The sequence below is a fragment of the Mobula hypostoma genome, chromosome 10 (assembly GCF_963921235.1).
Source record: "Mobula hypostoma chromosome 10, sMobHyp1.1, whole genome shotgun sequence".
NCBI classification, from domain to species: domain Eukaryota; kingdom Metazoa; phylum Chordata; class Chondrichthyes; order Myliobatiformes; family Myliobatidae; genus Mobula; species Mobula hypostoma.
In genome coordinates this window covers 33,033,933-33,052,577 of record NC_086106.1, presented here as the reverse complement: position 1 = coordinate 33,052,577, position 18,645 = coordinate 33,033,933, and positions in this window count along the sequence as shown.

Below are 18,645 nucleotides of genomic sequence, written 5' to 3'. Positions count from 1 at the left end.
TTGAGCTCCCATCCTTGGTCACCCTGGAGCCATGTCCCTGTGATACCAACTATATCATATTCATTAATGACAATCTGCACTTTCAATTCATCCACCTTGTTACGAATGTTCCTTGCATTGACACACAAAGCCTTCAGGCACGCTTTTACATCTCTCTTAGCCCTTATACAATTATGTTGAAAAGTGGCCCTTTTTGATGCTTGCCCTGGATTTGCCGGCCTGCCACTTTTACTTTTCTCCTTACTACTTTTTTCTTCTACCCTCATTTTACACCCCTCTGTCTCTCTGCACTGGTTCCTATCCCCCTGTTGTGAACTAACCTCCTCTCGTCTAGCCTCTTTAATTTGATTCCCACTCCTCAACCATTCTAGTTTAAAGTCACCTCAGTAGCCCTCGCTAATCTCCCTGCCAGGATATTGGTCCCCTTAGGATTCAAGTGTAACCCGTCCTTTTTGTACAGGTCACGCCTGCACCAAAAGAGGACCCAATGATCCAAAACTTGAATCCCTGCCCCCTGCTCCAATCCCTCAGCCACGCATTTATCCTCCACCTCATCGCATTCCTACTCTCACTGTCACGTGGCACAGGCAGTAATCCTGAAATTAATACCTTTGCGGTCCTTTTTCTCAACTCCCTTCCTAGCTCCCTATATTCTCCTTTCAGGACCTCTTCCCTTTTCCTACCTATGTCATTGGTACCTATATGTACCACGACCTCTGGCTCCTCACCCTCCCACTTCAGGATATCTTGGACACGATCAAAAATATCCCGGACCCTGGCACCAGGGAGGCAAACTACCATCCGGGTCTCTGGACTACGTCCACAGAATCGCCTATCTAACCCCCCTTACTATCGAGTCCCCTATCACAACTGCCCTCCTCTTCCTTGCCCTACCCTTCTGAGCTACAGGGCCGGACTCTGTGCCGGAGGCACGGCCACTGTCGCTTCCCCCAGGTAAGCTGTCCCCCCCACAACAGTACTCAAACAAGAGTACCTATTGTCAAGGGGCACAGCCACCGGGGTACTCCCTATTACCTGACTCTTCCCCTTCCCCCTCCTAACCGTGACCCACTGGTCTGCCTCCCGTGGCCCCGGTGTGACCACCTGCCTGTAACTCCTCTCTATCAACTCCTCACTCTCCTTGACCAGACAAAGGTCATCGAGCTGCAGCTCCACTTCTCTAACGTGGTCCCTTAGGAGCAGCATCTCGGCGCACCTGGTACAGATGTGGACGTCCGGGAGGCTTGGAGACTCCAGGGCCTCCCACATCCGGCACCGAGAACAACAAACTGCCCTCACACTCATACTGCCCCTCTCCTCAAATAACAACAGAAAATGAATACCAAACCTTCCTTGCCTCACCCGTTTCCGCCTAAGCCCGTTGAGCTGAAGCCCTTAAGCCTTCACTCTGCTCCCGGCTCACTCCGCAGCCCGCAAACTCTGCTGCCCGCTGTATGAGGCTCTGTTCCTTTTAAATCTTCCGCACTTCACTGCCCGACGTCACACGCCTGCGCAGTCCCGCCTCTCTGAACGCCGATGGAAAAAAAACCTGAAAAATTCAAAAATGTCTTCCTCCGCACTCCCGCTCCGACTCTCAGACTTCCTTCTTCGATTGGTATGTGTTCCTTCGTCTTACCCTTCCTGAAGTCACAATCAGTTCTTTTGTCTTACTGACATTGAGTGCCAGGTTGTTGCTGTGACACCACTCCACTAGTTGGCATATCTCACTCCTGTACGCCCTCTCATCTCCATCTGAGATTCTACTAACAATGGTTGTATCGGCAGCAAATTTATAGATGGTATTTGAGCTATGCCTAGCCACACAGTGATGGGTATAGAGAGAATCCAGCGGTGGGCTAAGCATACACTCCTGAGGTGCTCCAGTGTTGATCATCAGCAAGGAGGAGATATTATCACCAATCCGCACAGATTGTGGTCTTCTGGTTAGGAAGTCGAGGATCCAATTACAGAGGGAGGTACAGAGGCCCAGGTTGTGCAACTTTTCAATCAGGATTGTGGGAATGATGGTATTAAATGCTGAGCTCTAGTCGATTAACATCATCCTGACATAGTGTTTGTGTTGTCCAGGTGGTCTAAAGCCATGTGAAGAGCCACTGAGATTGCATCTGCCATTGACCTACTGTGGTGATAGACAAATTGCAATGGGTCCAGGTCCTTACTGAGGCAGGAGTTCATTCTAGTCATGACCAACCACTCAAAGGTTGACTGCCTTGGGACCCTTAGTGAATCCCTCGGTGACAGACTGGGGAGAGTTGCACCCTTCTAGACTGATCCCGATGCCCCAGCTACTCTTTCTGCCTCAGCCTGGATCATGGGAGGAGTACTAGACTCAACTTTCTTATTATTACAATGATGTTTCCATGAGGCGTACATAGTTCCCATGGATTGTCATGAATCTTTTCCTTTTTAGCTTCTACTGTCAACAGTGTCAGAAGTATTTCTCCTCAAGTCAGCCGTGGGTGACTTGCCTATATCTCCCTTACCAAGCCCATCCCCTCCCTCTGTACTTCCTCTAGATAGTAGAGCCCTGAACCTTCTTCTCTCCATTTCTGGAAACGTGCCCAAGAAGGTGCCTCTGGGCCATACTGCCCACACTCACTTGGAGTTGGTAGTCAGCCTTTTTAATGTCTTAGACTATTAAGCAAGGGGTCCGTAGACCCCAGGTTGGGAATCCCTGGACTGTAGCCGATGATGGTGAATAAGGTAAGCCCTCGTAAGCTGAGCTACAGATCAAAACGTCACCATTCTCTCTTCTACGGTGTGCCAAGGTGCGCCCTGTTGTTCCTAGTCTATTACGGAAAGGTAAACCCTCAATACCGCCTGTCAAAGTTGCACAAGCAAATCCGTGGGCACCTCGTTCTTATTTCTCATCTGACCATTAATATTACCCTGTGTAGAAGGAGGAACTAAAACGTTAGTCTTCTCCATAGTTGGGTGCACTGTGTCAGCACCAGTATCCCAGTATCCCATAATCAAATTAACCATGTAGAAAGGGATTTCCCAGTCTTTTGTGTATATTTATCCTTCATAGCCCCCTTCTGCTCTTGCACTGTGTGTTCACCATCCAGGGCAGTTGTTTTATGACTGTGGCAGGTTTGTGCTATCAGATTCTCATGTGTGAAACTACTGAGCCCGGTGGGGGTCCCTGAAGAGCATCACTATATTGAGTGTCAGGACCAGACGAAACATTGCCATTCCAACTTTTGGGAGACCCAACCCTCTGCCATTAGCGACATTCCCTTGGTGGGATACTAATCCTGATCCCTCAGTCTTGCCAAATTTTCTGGGATGCTGGGGTGGTTTCAGCTTTGTAGGCTCGTTCATTGGCCAGTTCAGTCAATTTGGTGTTCCAAGGTTACAACTTTCTCAGTAAGGGTGACCATTCAATGCCCTGCTGTCTGATGTCTGTCCAGGTACCATATCTGATGTGGACTTTGGTGACCATGGTGTCTGATATATGTCATATATCTTTTCCAAAGTGCACAACAAGATCCAACAAGCTGTACTCTCATTCCCCTTCTGTTTAGCAGAGTGGTTCCCATCCCCAGGGTATCTCCAGTGCTGCTCTCCATCTCAGCCCTCCCAAATGAGGGAAAGCAGCATGCAGACAACATGTTGTCTGGTTCTTCAAAGCCATGGGTAGTCTGTCCATGCCCGCAAGTACACCCTGTTGTTTGCAGAACACTGTGTTCTATCCTGCTAACTGCACCAATTTGTAACCAAAAATATTGTAAAATTATTTCTTGTTCATTTCTGATTCAGCACAAGAAGGTGATTCAGCAAACAAAGGGGGCACTGCATACGTATTTAAAGTTATAAGGGATTACTTTTTAGATTCATATAAAGAATAAATACAGGAAGGAAGGAAAATAGTTAATAAAGGAATAAAAGAGACAAAATAATATTTATCAACCAATCACCAAGCCAAGAGCCTGGCAGTTTTTCAAGTCTTTCTTTCCATACCCTCGCCCTCTCTCGATGTTCTTGTCTCTGTCATCAACTCTAAGCACTAGTCGCAACCCAGCCGAAGAGATTCTCCCTCTCAGAAAGAAATTTCCCCTTTATATACCCTTTAAGACCCTTTGTGTTGGCACGTGGCCAAGTGGTTAAGGCATCGGTCTAGTGATCTGAAGGTCACTAGTTCGAGCCTCAGCTGAGGCGGTGTGTTGTGCCCTTGAGCAAGGCACTTAACCACACATTGCTCTGCAACAACACCGGTGCCAAGCTGTATCGGCCCTAATGCCCTTCCCTTGGACAACATCGGTGGCGTGGAGAGGGGAGACTTGCAGCATGGGCAACTGCCGGTCTTCCATACGACCTTGCCCAGGCCTGTGCCCTGGAAACCTTCCAAGGCGCAAATCCGTGGTCTCATGAGACTAACAGATGCTTATAAAGGCCTCTAATTCTTTCCCACTCAAACATGTTTTCACCTTTATTTACTCTCAAGACTGTAGACTGGAACTTACACCTTCTCAAAACATTGTTCCCTTGTACTTTCTCAAAACATTCCCACATTCCAGACTGACACCATTTTGACTTACAAGCTTCCATTTTGTGTTGTGCATTCTTGGTACACCGAGGAATCAAATGTGACTCCTTCCCTACACAGGTTGATAACTGTCCTATGGTTCGTGAAAGGTATCTTCATGGTCATCCACATTTGCCCCAGGGCTTCCAAGTTGTGCCCCCCACCCCCAAGAATCCTGACAAACTCCACAGCAAGTCCATCCAGCCCAAAAGGCTGATCTTTTGAGAGAAGGCAGTTCTCTTTTGGGCTCTAGAATGACTCTTGGAAGTTCCTCGTATGAGACCTAACCCTCTGCGCTTCCTCTTTAGAGAGACCCTGAGGGTATAAATTCCCAAAATGTATGCAGACCAAGGTTCATGTTTTCCAGGACTGTGCAAACCAGTGACTTAATAGACTGCTTACAGTCACCTGCTCAACCTCTGAGAAGTGGAAGAGTGAAATGTGATCCAAACCTTGCAGGATTTGAATCTGTGACCTCCCTGGAGCCCTACAAGCTGCTCGCCTCAGTGAATATGCCACACAACAATCCTCTCTTGACCTAGAAGAGACTCCCAGGTCGGGCAACTCCCTCTTAAGACATTCAATCTTTAAGTCCCACATTTTGGTTGCCCTTTCACCTCTCCTGACAGAAGATGCAGATACAGGATTTGTCAAATTCTACTGTAGCTCTAAGTCCATAGTCATCCAAATCTTCATGTTTCCACTTTCAATCAGTTTGGGACTAAACTGGAATGAAGTGAACCATGCTTGAACCTAAAGGCTTGCCCACAAAGAACTTGTTCAAACAATTGACAAGCAACCAGCAGTTTCACAGCAGGGAGAGATCATTCATTCACTAACACACGGCACAGTTCACCCTGGTTAGAGGATACCTGCTCTGTATATGGGAGGCATTCACAATGATATCAGGCCTTTTGAAACACGGTAATAGATGGAAGAGACCACGGGCATTCTCAGTGTGTGGAGAGATGGTTGCCTGTTCTTCCCTTCTCCTAGGATCATCACCTTGACATGGTGGAGAGGCGTGTAAGTTCCTGAGATATTCGAGAGCAATACCATCTGGAGCTTAGCTACCTGGTGCTTAGCTCCTGATAGGGTCAACCATGGTGACAAAGTCAAGGGGAAGGTTCCAGGCAAATAGCAAACCAACCAACACCTCAACAGTGGAGCTGGTGGAAGATGGTGACATATCACAATGGCAGTGAAGGTGGAGAAAAGCCGCAGTAGTGTAGGGTCCCCAGTCATCTTTCATTTTATACCACTGGACCCTGACCCTTATCTGTCAAGGATGGCATGTGCCTGTGCATCAGCTTCCCAATACTAAACAAAGTTACGCACAGGTGTGGTCCATTAATGGAATTGATCCTAACATTCTGGATTAAGTCCCATGGTGATTGGCCTCTACGAAAACCTGAGGACTCACTAATAGACAACCCTAGAGCATCATATTCGACTTGAGTGATCACAAGAAGAAGACTTGTTCCATTCTGCTGGTACCTGATACTGAGGATAGGCCATTCTCTGCTCTGTGCTTACGAAGAGATTCTCTCAGTTATCTAAGCTGGTGAGAGACTCCGGTGGAAACAGCTAATACATTTTAAGGTGAGTTTAAAAGAATAAGGGGTGATCTCATTGAAACCTGCTGAATATTGAAGAGCCTAAATAGAGTGGACATGCAGAGGATGCTTCCAATAGTGAGAGAGTCTAGGACCGGAGGACACAGCCTCAGAATAGAAGAATATCCCTTAGAACAGAGATAAGGAGGAATTTCATGTGTAATAAGACATATAACATTTCAACTGAACTTCCAATTCCCATTCCAACAGGTGTGTCCGTGGCCCGCTCTACATTGGTGAGATCAATGCAGATTGGAGAAGCACTGGATACAATAAATGGCTCCAACAGTCAAGAACCTCTACTCAATCTGCCATGAAAGGCAGGATTCCTCAGTGGGTAACCATTCCAATATACTTATCGTTGCTACTCTGCCATGTTTGTACATGGCCACCTCCACTGCCACAGTAAGGCCGAACTCAGGTGGGAGGAGCAACACCTCTGAGACCCTTCCTCAGGACTGGAAAAGAAGGGAGAGGTAGAATAAAAAGTTGGGGGAGGGGAAGAAGGATAGCTAGAAGGTGATAGGTGGAACCAGATGGGGAGGAAAGGTAAAGAAAGGGCTGGAGATAAAGGAATCTGATAGGAAAGGACCATAGGAGAAAGAGAAAGAGGAAGGGCACAAGGGGGAGGTGATAGGCAGGTGAAAAAGGTAAAAGGCCACAGAGTGGGGAACAGAAGAAGCGGAGAGGGAGAGGGAAAATACTTTTATCGGAAAGAAGATTTGATATTCATGCCATCAGGTTGGAGTCTACCCAGACATAATATAATGTGCTGCTCCTCCACCCTGAGGGTGGCCTCATCATGGCACAAGAGGAGGCCTGGGCTGATGCATCAGATTGGGAATGGGAATCAGAATTAAAATTTAGGGCTGCCGAGAAGTTCTGCTTTTGGAAGATGGAGCAGAGGTGCTTGACGAAATGGTCCCTCAATTTATGACGGAGCTCACTAATTAGAGGAAGCCACATCAGGAGCATCAGCTACGACAGGTAACCCCAGCAGGTTTGCAGGAGAATTGTTGGCTCACCTAGGATTGCCTGGGACCCTGAATGGAGGTGAGGGAAGAGGTGAATGGGCAGGTGAGCACTTAAGCTGCTTGCAGAGCTAAGTGCTGGGAAGGACAATGGACAAGGGAATTACAGAAGGAGTGATCCCTGCAGAACGTGGAAAGTGGGGAGGAGGAGGGAGGTAGAGATGGTAGGATCCCTTTGGAGATGGTGGAAGTGTGGAGAATGATGTGGCAGATGCGAAGACTCTTGGGGTGGCAGGTAAGGACAAAAAGAACTATCACTGTTTGGGCACTGAGAAGATGTGGATGTCCAGGAAATGGAGGAGATGCGGGTGAAAGCAGCATCAATGGTAGGAGAAGGGAAACCCAGTTCTTTGAAGAAGAAGGATATCTCTGATGTCCTGGTGAGTAAAGAAAGTAAGTGCCAAGTAACTAGCCTCAATGTCTTTTCTTGAGCCTCCCTCCTTCCCTTTTTAAAGAGTGAAGTGACACTTGCTATTTTCCAGTCCCTCGAACCATTCCAGAATCTAGTGATTCTTGAAAGATCATTACTAAAGCTTCCACCATCTCTTCGGCTACCTCTTTCAGAACCCTGTGGTGTCATCCACCTTTCAGCTTCCCAAGCACTTTCTCCTTAGTAATTGCACCTACACTCACATCGGCCCTCAACACTCTCAAACTTTTAGCATATCTGTAGTAAAGACTGGCGCAAGATACTTACTAACTTTGTCCACCATTTCTTTGTACCTCATTACTACTTATCCAGTGTCATATCCAGCGTCCAATATCCACTCTTGCTTCTCACTTACTCTTTACATTTCTGTTTTAAAAATTTCTGCTATCTCATTTGATATTATTGGCTAGCTTGGCTTCATATTTCCATAGAAACCATAGAAATTACAGCACAGAAACAGGCCCTTTGGCCCTTCTTGGCTGTGCTGAACCATTTTCTGCCTAGTCCCACTGACCTGCACATGGACCATATCCCTCCATACACCTCCCATCCATGTATCTGTCCAATTTATTCTTAAATGTTAAAAAAGAACCCGCATTTACCACCTCGTCTGGCAGCTCATTCCATACTCCCACCACTCTCTGTGTGAAGAAGCCCCCCCTAATGTTCCCTTTAAACATTTCCCTCCTCACCCTTAACCCATGTCCTCTGTTTTTTTCTCCCCTTGCCTCAGTGGAAAAAGCCTGCTTGCATTCACTCTATCTATACCCATCATAATTTTATATACCTCTATCAAATCTCCCCTCAGTCTTCTACGCTCCAGGGAATAAAGTCCTAACCTATTCAACCTTTCTCTGTAACTGAGTTTCTCAAGTCCCGGCAACTTCCTTGTAAACCTTCTCTGCACTCTTTCAACTTTATTTATATCCTTCCTGTAATTTGGTGATTTGGTAATTTGGTCATCATTACTCTCTTCATGTATTTTTAGTTGCTTTCAGTTAGGTTTTAGAAGTTTCCCAATTGTCTATCTTGAAAAAAATATACATGTTGCTGTCTTATATGCCATCCCTTTTGCTTTTGTGCTGTGTTTGACTTCACTTGTCAGCCATGGTTGCCTCATCTTCCCTTTAGAATACTTCTTCACCTTTGGGATGTATCAATCCTGCTCTTTCCAAATTGCGCCAGAAATTACACCTTTGCTGTTCTGCCATCAGCCCCTTCTAACCAACTTCGGCAGCTCCCTCACATGCCTCTGTAATTCTCTTTACTCCACTGTAATGCTGATACATCTGACTTTATCTTCTCCCTCTCAAGCTGCTGAGTGAATTCTTTCATATTGTATCAAATCAACTGGGTGACTGTCTGGAGAAGGAAGGGAAATGGGCAGCAAGGAGAGGCTGATGATAGAGCAAAATTGCAGTCAAAAGGATGAGTTGCAATGTAAAAGGGAGGCAAAATTGAAAAGGGTGAATACAGGACTGAAGGTGTTAGATTTGAATGCGTGCAGTATACAGACTAAGATAGATGAACTTGCAGCACAGTTACAGATTGGTATGCATGATGTCGTGAGCATCCCTGAATTGTGGCTGAAAGAAGATTATAGCTGCGAGCTTAATGTCGGAGGAAACACATTGTATCAAAACGACAGGCAGATAGGAAGAAGAAGTGGGGTGACTCCATTGGTAAAAATTAAATCAAATCATTAGAAAGAGATGACATAGGATCAGAAGGTGTAGAATCATTGTGTGTAGAGCTAATAAACTGCAATGGTAAAAAGATATCAATAGGAGTTGTATATTGACCTCTAAACAGTAGCAAAGATGTGGTTTACAAATTACAACAGGAGATAGAAAATACATTTGAAAAGGTCAATGTTATGATAGTGATAGGGGATTTCAATATTTAGCTAGATTGGAAAATTCAGGTTGGTACTGGATCCCAAAAGTGGGAATTTATAGAATGCCTACAAGATGGCTTTTTTTAAGAGCAGCTGTGGTTAAACCCATGAGGGGATTAGCTATTCTGGATTAGTTGTTGTGCAATGAACCAGGATTAATTGGACAGCTTAAAATAAAGGAACTTTAGGAGACAGTGATCATAATATGATAGAACTCAACCTGCCATTTGAGAAGGAGAAGCTAGAGCCAGATGTATCAGTATTACAGTGGAGTAAATGGAATTACAGAGGCATGAGAGGGCAGCTGGCCAAAATTGATTATAAGGGGACACTAGCAGGGATGATGGCAGAGCAACAATAGTTGGAGTTTCTGGGAGCAATTTGGAAGGCACAGTACAGATACATCCCAAAGAAGAAAAATATTCTAAAGACAGGATGATGTAACAATGGCTGACAGGAGAAGTTGAAGTCATCATAAAAGCCAAAAAGAGGGCTTAGAATAAAGCAAAAATAGTGGGAAATTAGAGGATTGGAAAGCTTTTTAAATTAATGGAAGGAAACTAAAAAAGCTGTAAAGAAGTAAAAAATGGAATATGAAAGTGAGCTAGCCAATAATATCCAAGAGGATACCAAAAGTTTCATCAATTATATAAAGTGTAAAAGGGAGGTGAGAGTGGATATTTACTGCTGAAAAATGCTGCTGAAGGGCAGAAATGCTGGAAAAGGAAGTGGGGGGTGAATTGAATAAGTATTTTGCATTAGTTTTCACTAAGGAAGACACTGCCAGTATGCCAGAGATTTGAGAGAGTCGGACTAGAAGTGAGTGAAGTTGCCATTACTAGGGAAGAAGGTGCTTTGGAAACTGAAATGGATGAAGGTAGATAAGTCACATGGACCAGGTGGATAACACCCAGGATTCCAAAGGAGCTGGCTGAAAAGATTGTGGAGGCTTTTGTAATGATCTTTAAAGAACCAATGGATTCTGGCGTGGTTCCAGAGGACTGGAAAATTACATATGTCTCTCCACTCGTCAAGAAGGAACAGAAGCAGAAGAAAGGAAATTATAGGCCAGTTAGTCTTGCTTCAGCATTTGGGAAGATGTTGAGGATATGGTTCCGGGATATTGGAGGCACATGGTAAAATATGAAGGTCAGTATGGTTTCCTTAAGGGAAAATCTTGCCTGACGAATCTGCTGGAATTCTTTGAAGGAAAAACAAGCAGGATAGACAAAGGAGAATCGGTGGATGTTGTGTACTTGGATTTTTAGAAGGCCTTTGACAAGGTACCATACATGAGGCTGATTGACAACCTACAAGCCCAGAGTACTATAGGAAAGATACTAACATGGATAGCGCATTGGCTGATTGACAGGTGGCAAAGAGTAGGAGTAAAGGGAGCCTTTTCTAGTTGTCTGCCAGTGACTAGTGGTTTCACAGGGGTCTATGTTGGGACTGCTTCTTTTTAATGTTATATGCTAATGAGTTGGATAACAAAATTGATGGCTTTGTGGCCAGGTTTGCAGATGATACAAAGATAGGTGGATGGGTAGGTAGTATTGAGGATACAGATAGGCTACGAAAGGACTTGGACAAATTAGGAGAATGGACAAAGAAGTGGCAAGTGGAATATGGGGTCAGGAAGTGTATGGTCATCCACTTTGACAGAAGAAATAAAAGTGTAGACTATTTTCCAAATGGAGAGAAATTTCAAAAACGTGAAGTGCAAAGGTACTTGGATGTCCTTGTGCAGGATTCCCTTAAGGTTAGTTTGCAAGATGAGTCTGTGGTGAGAAAATCAAATACAATGTTAGTATTCATTTCAAGAGGACTAGAATATCAAAGCCAGGATGTAATGTTGAGGCTTGTAAGGCACTGGTGAGACCTCACTTGGAGCATTGTGAGCAGTTTTAGGCCCATTATCTAAGAAAAGATGTGCTGACATTGGAGAAGGTTCAAAGGAGGTTCACAAAAATGACCCCAGGATTGAAAAGCTTATCATATCAGGAGCATTTGATAGTTCTGGGCCTCAGAAGGATGAGGAGGAATCTTAATGAAACGTATCGAATGTTGAAAGGCTTCAATAGAGTGAATGTGGAGAGGCTGTCTCCTATGCTGGGGGAGTCTAAGACCAGAGGACACAGCCTCAGAATAGAGGATTGTCCTTTTAGAACGGAGATGAGGAAGAATTTCTTTAGTGGTGGTGAATCTGTGGAATTTTTTGCCAAAGGCAGCAGTGGAGGCTATAATTGGGTATATTTAAGGCACAGGTTGATGGATTTCTGAATAGTCAGGGCATAAAGGGAGAAGGCAGGAGATTGAGGCTGAGAGGGAAAATGGATCAGCCATGATGAAATGGCAGGGCAGACTTGATGGGCCAAATGTCCTAATTTTACTCCTATATCTTATGATCTTATTATGATCATTGCCTCCCAATGTTTCCTTTACCTTAATCTCCCTAATCAAATCTGGTTCATTACACAATACCAATCCAGAATTGCTTTTCCCTCAGCTTCTCTAAAAAGCCATCTCATATGCATTCTACAAATTCCCTCTCTTGTGATCCAGAAGTAACCTGGCTTTCCAAATCTGTCTGTATATTGAAATCCCCTATGACTATTGTTACATTTGCCTTTGTGACAGAGAGCACTCAGTAAATGCACTCCTTACACACATACACACACAAACAATGGCTTGTCATTCTGCTGTCACTGCAGTATGTCTATGCACTTTAATGTCTTCCCCAGTATATTCTCATAATTAACCCAGTTTTCCCGTTGTGTTGCTACAGACATTCAGAGTCAGACATCATAGTTTAATTTCATTCTTTATTTATAGAGTCATAGTCATAGAAAAGTACAGCACAGAAAAAGGGCCTTTAGCCCATCTAGTCCATGCCAGCCCATTTAAACTGCTTTGCTCCATTGACCTGCACCCAGACCATAGCCCTCTATACCCCAAATATCCGTGTGCCTATCCAATTTCCTCTTAAACATCGAAACTGAGCTCACATGGACCACTTACGCTGGCAGCTTGTTTGACACTCATTTCCCTCCAAGTGAAGACACCTCCCCTCATATCCCCCTTAAAATTTTCACCATTCACCCTTACTCCAAGACCTCTGGTTTTAGTTCCACCCAATTTCAGTGGAGAAAGCCTGCTTGCATTTACCCTATCTATACTTCTCATAATTTTGCATACCTCTATCAAATCTCCTCTCAGTCTTCTAGTTCCAAGGAATAAATTCCTAAGCTATTTAATCTTTCCTTATAATCAGGTCCTCCAGACCCAGCAACACCCTTATAAATTTTCTCTGTACTACTTCAACCTTATTTACATCTCTCCTGCAGGCCGGTGACCAAAACTGCACACAATACTCAAAATTAGGCCTCACCAATGTCTTATACAATTTCAACATAGCATTCCATCTACTGTGCTCAACACTTTGATTTATGAAGGGCAGTGTACCAAAAGCATTCTTTATTACCCTATCAACCCATGCCACCACTTTCAATGAATTATGGACTTGTATTCCCGGACGTCTTTGTTCTGCACTCCTCAGTGCCCTCCTGTTCACAATGCAAGACCTATCCTGGTTCATCCTACCAAAGTGCAACACCTCAAACGTGTCTGCATTAAATTCCACTTGCCTGTTTTCAGGCCATTTTTCTGTCTAGTCCAGATCCTGCTGCAAGCTCTGATAGTCTTCCTTGCTGTCCACTACATTCCCAGTCTTACTATTTCATCATGAATGCCAAGTGACTGAACCTTCCTGACCAACTTCCCATGCAGGATCTTTTCAAATGCCTTGCTAATGTCCATGTAAACAACATCCACTGCCTTGCTTTCATCAACTTCCCTGTTAACTTCTTCAAAAAAACTCTATAAGATTGGTTAGACATGACCTACCATGCAAAGCCATGTTGACTATCCCTTATTAGTCACTGTGTATCCAAATGTTCACATATCCAGTCCCTTAGAATACCTTCTGATAACTTTCCCACTACTGGTGTCAGGCCCACCAGTTTATAATTCCCTGGTTTATTTTTAGAACCATCTTAAACAGTGGAAGAACGTTAACTATCCTCTACTCCTCTGGGACCTCACCTGTCACTAAGGATGATTTAAATATAAGACCAAAAGACCATAGATCTAGGGAGCAGAATTAGGCCTTTTGGCCCATCAGATTTGTTCTGTCATTTTATTATGCTTGATCTACTTCCCTATCAGCGCCAATCACCACTACGTTAAATACAAACAATAGCTTGGTCTCCACAGCCACAACAAACTCCACAGTTTCACCACCCTCTGTCTGAGGAACTTCCTCTTCATCCCTGTTCTAAATGGACATCTTCTATTCTGAGGCTGTATCCTCTAATCTTAGATTCCCCCGCCATAGGAAACATCCTCTGCCCATCTACTCTATTGAGGCCTTTCAACATTTGATAGATTTCAATGAAATCACCCCTCGTTCTTCTGAATTCTCATGAGTACAGGGCCAGAGCCATCAACAGCTCCTCATATGATAAGCCATTAAATCCTGGAATCATTTTCATGAACTTCTTCTGAACCCTCACCAGTGTCAGCACATCCCTTCTTGGATAATGGGCCCAAAACTGCTCAAAATACTCACAGTAAGGCCTTGCCAGTGCCTAACAATGTCTTAAAATTACATCCTAGAATTTATATTCTAATGCTCAAAATGAATGCTAAGATCGCAATTATATACTTTATTGTCACCAAACAATTGATACTAGAGTGTACAATCATCACAGTGATATTTGATTCTGTGCTTCGCGCTCCCTGGAGTACAAATCAATAGTAAATATTAAAAATTTAAATTATAAATCATAAATAGAAAATAGAAAAGGGAAAGTAAGGTTGTTCAAAAAAACCGAGAGGCAGGTCCGGATATTTGGAGGGTACGGCCCAGATCCGGGTCAGGTTCCATTCAGCAGTCTTATCACAGTTGGAAAGAAGCTGTTCCCAAATCTGGCCGTACGAGTCTTCAAGCTCCTGAGCCTTTTCCCAGAGGGAAGAGGGTCAAAAAGTGTGTTGGCTGGGTGGCTCGTGTGCTTGATTATCCTGGCAGCACTGCTCCGACAGCGTGCGGTGTAAACTGAGTCCAAGGGCGGAAGATTGGTTTGTGTGATGTGCTGGGCTGTGTTCACGATCTTCTGCAGCTTCTTCCGGTCTTGGACAGGACAACTTCCATACCAGGTTGTGATGCACCCTAGAAGAATGCTTTCTACGGTGCATCTATAAAAATTAGTGAGGGTTTTAGGGGACAGGCTAAATTTCTTCAGCTTTCTCAGGAAGTAAAGGCGCTGCTGGGCCTTCTTGGCAGTAAACTCTGCTTGGTTGGACCAAGTCAGGTCATTTGTGATATTGACCCTGAGGAACTTAAAGCTTTTGAGCTGTTCCACTTGCGCACCACCGATGTAAATGGGGTCGTGCGGTCCGCTACTCCTTCTGGAGTCAACAACCAATTCCTTCCTCCTGCTGATGTTGAGGGATAGGTTATTGTCTTCGCATCATGCCACCAGGTTCTTAATTTCCTCTCTGTAATCAAACTAATCATTGCCCGAGATACAGCCTACAATTGTGATGTCATCCAAACTTATATATTGAGTTCGATGAAAACTTGGCTACACAATCATGGGTGTACAGTGAGTACAGCAGGGGGCTGAGTACACAACCTTGTGGGGCACTGGTGCTCAGAGTGATTGTAGAGGAGAGCATGCCCCCTATTTTTACAGCCTGGGTCCTGTCTGTACGGAAGCTGAAAATCCTGCTGCGGATCTGAATGCTAAGGCCCAGGTTCCAGAGGCTTTACTCATTACAGCTGGGGACTTTAACCAGGCCAACCTCAGAAAGGCCTGCCAAAGTTATACCAACATATCTCCTGCCCCACTAGAGGCCCGAATATACTTGAGCACTGCTACACAGCAGTCAAGGATGCCTACCATTCCGTCCCATGACCTCACTTTGGAAAATCAGACCATCAGGCCGTACTCCTCCTCCCGGCTTACAAACAGAAACTGAAGCGGGAGGTCACGGTGTCAAAAGTAGTGTCGTGTTGGATGGAGGAAACGGATGAGGTCCTCCGTGACTGCTTTGAATCGGTGGACTGGTTAGTATTCAAGGACTTGGCAGCTAACCTCGATGAGTATGCCTCAGCTGTCACGGACTTTATCTGGAAATGCATGGAGGACTGTGTGTCTCGCAAGATGATCCGCGTATTCCCTAACTGGAAACCTTGGATGAATTATGAGGTCAAGTCCCTTTTAAAGGCTACAGCTGTGGCTTTTAGGTCTGGGGATACCAGTCGCTACGCAGAATCCAGGCATGAACTCCGGAAAGCTATTAAGGGCGCCAAGAAGCAATATCAAACCAAGTTGGAAGCCCAGGCTAATCAGAGGGATGCCAGTAGACTATGGCAGGGTCTAAATGAGATCACTGGGGGCAAAGAAAAGGCTGGGAATATCAATAACTGTGGCAATTCTCTTCCTGGTGAACTTAACGTATTCTACGCAAGATTCGAACAGAAGAGGAGTGTCTCGCTCCCTTCGGATGAACCAGACCTGGTGGCATCGAGATTCATCATCACCGAGGAGGAAGTTAGAAGGGCTTTCCTGAAGATAAATCCAAGGAAGGCGATGGGCCCAGATGGCGTCCCAGGACGGGTTCTCTGGGCCTGTGCGAGCTAGCTGGAGTGTTTGCTGACATCTTCAACTGCTCCTTGCTTAAGTCTAAGGTCCCTTCGTGTTTTAAGAAGGCAACGATAATCCCAGTGCCGAAGAAGAGGAAGGTGGCATGCCTGAATGACTATCGACCTGTGGCTCTGACATCAATTGCTATGAAGTGCTTCGAGAGATTGGTTTTGGCACACATCAACCACAGCCTACCGGTCAACCTCGACGCTTTGCAATTCACCAACCAGAGCAACAGGTCAACGGCAGATGCCATCTCTCTGGATCTACGTTCCTCCTTAGAACACCTGGAGAATAAAGATGCATACGTAAGGCTCCTTTTCATTGACTACAGCTCTGCCTTTAATACCATGGTTCCAAATAAACTGATTCCCAAGCTCCGGAACCTGGGCCTTAGCACTCAGGTTCTCAGTTGCAACTGGATCTTCAACTTCCTCACAGACAGGACCCAGGCTGTAAAAATAGGGGACAAGCTCTCCTCTACAATCACTCTGAGCACCGGTGCCCCACAAGGCTGTGTATTCAGCCCCCTGCTGTACTCACTGTACGCCCATGATTGTGTAGCCAAGTTTCCATCAAACTCAATATGTAAGTTTGCTGATGACAGAACAATTGTAGGCCGTATCTCGGGTAATGATGAGTTTGAGTACAGAGAGGAAATTAAGAACCTGGTGGCATGGTGCAAAGACAATAACCTATCCCTCAACGTCAGCAAGACGGAGGAATTGGTTGTTGACTTCAGAAGGAGTAGCGGACCGCACGACCCCATTTACATCGGTGATGCGCAAGTGGAACAGCTCAAAAGCTTTAAGTTCCTCGGGGTCAATATCACAAATGACCTGACTTGGTCCAACCAAGCAGAGTTCACTGCCAAGAAGCCCCACCAGCATCTTTACTTCCTGAGAAAACTAACAAAATTTGGCCTGTTCCCTGGAACCCTCACTAATTTTTATAGATGCGCCATAGAAAGCATTCTTCTAGGGTGCATCACAACCTGGTATGAAGTTGTCCTGTCCAAGACTGAAAGAAGATGCAGAAGATTGTGAACATGGTGCAGCACGTCACACAAAACCAATCTTCCGTCATTGGACTCACTTTACACCAAATGCTGTCGGAGCAGTGCTGTCAGGATAATCAAGGACACGACCCACCCAGCCAACACTCTTTTCGTCCCTCTTCCCTCCGGGAGAAGGCTCAGGAGCTTGAAGACTCGTACAGCCGGATTTGGGAACAGCTTTTTCCAACTGTGATAAGACTGCTGAACGGATCCTGACCCGGATCTGTTCCGCACCCTCCAAATATCCGGACCTGCCTCTTGGTTTTTTTGCACTACCTTACTTTCCATTTTGTATTTTCTATTTATGATTTATAATTTAAATTTTTAATATTTACTAATTTTTACTCTTTTGACTATCTTTAATATTTAATATTTGTAATCCAGGGAGCGGGAAGTGCAGAATCAAATATCGCTGTGATGATTGTATGTTCTAGTATCAATTGTTTGGCGACAATAAAGTGAAGTAAAGCCCAAAACGTGGACTGTACCTCTTCCTAGAGATGCTGCCTGGCCTGCTGCATTCACCAGCAACTTTGATGTGTGTTGCTTAAAGTAAAGTAAAGTTTATTTGGCATAATGGTATTAAAGACAGAGCTGTAGTCAATGAAAAGGAGCCTTTCATATGCGTCTTTATTCTCCAGGTGTTCTAAGGTATTTGCCTTCCTCACCACTGAGTCAACCTGCAAATTAACCTTTAAAGAATCCTGCACAAGGATTTCCAAGTTCCATTGCGCCTCAGATTTTCTATCATCTGCAAACTTGTCCACAAAGCCATCAATTCAGTAATCCAAGTCATTAGCATATAATGTAAAAAGAAGCAATCGCAACATAGACCTCTGTAAAATGCCACTGGTCACCAGCAGCCAACCAGAAATGCCTCTCTTTATTTCTTCCACTGTTTGCCTCTTGCCAATCAGCCAATGCTCTATCCATGCTAGTATATTTCCCATAATATCATGGGCTCTAAATTTGTTAAGCAGCTTCATCTGTGGCATCTTGTCAAAGGCATTCTGAATATCCAAGTACACAATGTCCACCAATTTTCTTTTGTGAATCCTGCTTGTTATTTCCTCAAAGGATTCTAAAAGATCTGTCTGGCAAGATTTTCCCTTAAGGAACCCATGTTGACTTCAGCCTATTTTATCATGTGCTTCCGGGTACCCTGAAACCACATCCTTAACAATTGATCCCAACATCTTCCCAACCACTGAAGTCAGACTAACTGGCCTATAATTTCCTTTCTTGAAGGAAAGCTGGCCTCTCTCCCTTCTTAAAGAGTGGAGTGACACTTGCAATTTTCCAGTCCTCTAGCATCATGCCAGGATCTAGTGATTTTTGAAAGATAATTGCTAATG